Below are 4262 nucleotides of genomic sequence, written 5' to 3' on the forward strand. Positions count from 1 at the left end.
GGAAAGATGGGAAGAGGACAGATCTTAATGGGCCTGGAGATAAAAGATTTGGGACTTTTTAACCTTTGTACAGTAGAGAGAGCAAGGTCTGTTTTTTTTTTTTTTTTTGGTCTTGTTTTGTTTTTCAGTGCAGTGCTACTAAGAGTAATGCCATCAAAGAAACTCTTTCCTCCATATAATTCACAAGAACACTAGCAGAAATGATCAGAATTAGGTTTTTTTAGAACTTTGAAAATGTACTGAAATTTTTCAACAATTAGAGGAGTGCTGAGTTAAGAGAGAGGCTGTCTCTGAGTTAACATCAGCACACTGCATGGCATTTGAACTTGCCCTATTACCATACCCCCTTCCCACCTCCACGGTAGCCTTGAAAACTACCAGCCCACAATCCCAGTGAGACCAGAGCCTGGGAGGGGCAGAGAAGACGGGAGCTCTGTTCCGTACAGTAGCATTCTTGTATACTACTGAAATTAAAGAGATACTAACCTGACGTAGGCTGTTTTAAGTTAAAGTGTGAATTGTAATCCCCAGTGCAAAAAGTAAGAAAATAACCCCAAATTATAGTAAAAGAGATAACAAGGGAGTTAAAACCATACACTGAAATTATTTAACATAAAAGAAGGCAGTAATGGAGGGCTAGGTGCATATGAAACAGACAGCAAAATGGCAGATATAAATCCTACCTTAGCAATTCTTACACTGAATGCAAATGGTGCAAACACTTAGAAAAAAGGCTTAGATCTGCAGAATGGCTAGAGAAGCAGGTGCTGCTTATAACAGACACACTTTACATTCAAAACACAAATAAGTCGAGAGTAAAATAATGAAAAAACATCTACCATGCAAACAGTAATCAAAAGAAAGCTGGAGTGGCTATATTAATATCAGACAATACAGAAATGATAAACAATTGTTACTAAAGATAAGGAAGGACACTTCATAATGAAAAAAAGGCTGAACCCATCAAGAAGACAGAATGGTTAGAAATATATCTGCAGAGACTAAACTAGCCTCCCTAGTAAAAGCAAAAAAAAAAAATCTGAGGTACATGAAAATCACAAAACAGAAGACTATAAGATGTCCCCTCTGGAGTCTCTTTCATAAGGGCACTAATCCCACTTATGAGGGCTCCGCCTTCATGACTTAATCACCCTCAAAAGGCCCCACGTAACAACACCATCACATTGAGGGTAAGGATTTCAACATATGCATTTTGAGAGGAGGCAAATATTCAGTGTATAGAATGAAATGAAGCTAAAGCAGGGCTTACAGGCAAATTATAGCTATACATGTCTGTATTTTAAAAATAAGAATGCAAAACAATAATCTAAATTTCCACCTTAGGAAACCATTAAAACAGCAAAGTTATCCCTAGCAAACTGAGAAAGGAAACAATAAAGATTAGATGGGAAATAAATGAAATAGAATATAAAAAACAAGAGACCCCCAAAGTTGGTTCTTTGAAAACACCAAAAATATTGACAAACATTTAAGTAAACAGATGTGTGTGTGTGTGTGAGAGAGAGAGACAGACAGAGACAGAGAGACAGAGACAGAGAGACACAGAGAGAACGAATGAAAATTCAGGGAATATAAGTTTTATAATCTTCTAATTTGTATACTCAGAGACTCAGGACTACATTAAATTGATAAAGCAAGAACAGGCTGCCACAACAAAAGAGTAATCATGGATAGGACAGATTCCTTGGAAATTAAAAAAAAAAATTATATAAACAAACACAAGTTTATAATATAAAGTCAAGGAACACAGAGCAAATACACAAAAAGCTAAAAAACCAAAGGAAAAATTGAGACATGGAGAATTAATCCAGTAGAATCAAACAACTATTCAATGTTGTTTGAATACTAATTCCTAAAAGAGCAGACAAATAGAGGTGATATAATAACTTAAAAAGCTAATTTCTCAGAAACGAAGACACAGATATTTAAGTTGAAAGGTCTCACCGGTTCAGAATAATTTAAATTAAAAAAAAAAATCAACACTTATCCCAGAAAGAAAATTACGGGCCTAGATGATTTTGAATTCTATCAAATATTTCAGAAAGCAATAACACCAATCTTACACAAACTCTCAGAAAATAGGAAGGAGGGAACACTTCTCAATTTGTTTTATGACGCCAGAAGAACTCTAATACCAAATCAGGCAATAGTATTACAAGAAAATTAGATACCCATCTCAACCATGATCACAGATGAAAAAATACTTCAAGTATTAGCAAATCAAAATTCAGCAATATACTAAAAGGATTTACACTGTGACCAAGTAAAGTTTATCGCAGGAATACAGTGTTGGCTGAACATTTAAAAAAGCAACCAATTTAATTCACCGCCGTATTAACAGAATAAAGGAGAAAAAGCACATGATGAGTTTAATAAATGTAGATAAGGCATTTTACAAAATTCATCATCCATATATGGTAAAAATCTCTAGCGAACTATCATTAGAAGGGAACTTTCTCAATCTGATAAAAGGCATTGATGAAAAATCTACAGTGAAGAGATAGTAGTGAAAACAAAAAACTTTAACAGCAAAAGCAAAACTAGGGAACGATCCTCCCCTAGTATTTGGAACAAAGCAATGATGCGCCCTCTACCACCATTTTAAAACATTTTACTAGAAATCCTAGATGATGCAATAGCATAGAAAAAATGTGAATAAAGATTAGAAAGAAGGGTCTTATAGTAATTTTTGCTCCAAAAGACACATTATAGCTGATTGTCCGGCTAGATCTTATTTTCAGGGAAACACGGTAATTGTTCCCATAGAAAATATTAAAGGAATCTACCAATGAACTACTAGAACTATTAAATTCATTTAGCGAGTATGGAGGATACAAGGTTAATGTACAAACTTCTAATCTATTTTTATATACTAGTTATATAAAATTTGAAAATACAAACCATTTTATCTATAGTAGTATCAAAAACATAAAATCCTCAGACATAAATATAACAAGAGACACGTAAGACATCCACAGTGAAAACTACAAAGCATGGCTAATAAAACTTAAAGACCTAAATAAACGGAGATACATACTGTGCTTATGGATTAGAAGACCCAATATTGTTAAGGTGCTGGTTGTCCCCAAACTGATCTCCCTAATCAAATTAGAAAGCTTGGTCAGGAGAGGTCACCGAGTTTGTGGCCAAATTTGATACGGAGATTAGTATGCATCCCGATTACAGTGGAACCCACGTACTATTCATTAATTTCCATTAGTCAGGCATCTAAGGAAAGAGAAGTCCAGACCTACTGTCCAAGACAATGGAAAAATGACTCCAAAGGCATTTCACAGGTCCCTAGGGCTGCCGCTCCCATCATAGGCCCCTAGTGTAAGGGCCTGGTGGGCAGAATGATTTCAGGACTGCTTCCTGTACTCCTGTGCTAAGATCACCTGCCCCTGTGGAAGGTACAGGCAGCATACCTGGGCTGCATACGTGTAGTGCCATGTCTGCCAGTGCGTAAGGTGCATGGCCATCTGCACCTAGATTTTGAAGGATGGAGCCACCTGGGCATGCAGGTGCATGACCCAGTGAATGCTTAGTGGAACTGGGCCATCTGCACAAGTGCAGACCAGGAGAGCCACTCTTGTGTGTGATTCCAGCCTGGGAGAATGATAGGCCTGTCACTCAAATCCACGAGAGAGTGAATTGTGTCCAGCAAAGCCATGTGGGCAGGGCTGCCCCAGTGTATCCAGAATGCACCTTCACCCCAGTGGGCCTTAGGGTTTGGGACTTTCTTGGGACCTGTTTGATTTCACACATTCACAGCAGGAAAGCAATTTCTCTCAGAAAGAATTCTAACTTGAGTCTCACCCATATAACACATTTAGATGAGACTTGTGGACTTCGTTTTTTGAGTTGGTAATATATAAGGACATTCATTTTTATTGAAAAAAGAAGACCGTGGAGTCACAAAACCCGAGTTTCAATCCTGGCGCACCACTCACTATGTGATTTTGGGCAACTGATCGAACCTCTGATTTCTAGGTTCCTCAACTTCAAGAAAATACCACCAACCTGCCAAGGCTGCAGCGATCCGAGGACGTACTGCTACAAAGCAGCGAATCAAGTGCCTGGCATATGTGATTTGCTGAGTACATGGGACTCCCTTTCTAACTTGCTGCCTGTGAGGCCTCCATAGCCTTCCATTCTGTGGGATGACAACATAGCCCATCCAAACAGTACGTAGCAAATCTCTTCGAGCTTTTCAGCACCAGAACAGAACAGGCAAACACAAA

The sequence above is a fragment of the Rhinolophus hipposideros genome, assembly GCF_964194185.1.
Source record: "Rhinolophus hipposideros genome assembly, chromosome: X".
Lineage (NCBI taxonomy): Eukaryota > Metazoa > Chordata > Mammalia > Chiroptera > Rhinolophidae > Rhinolophus > Rhinolophus hipposideros.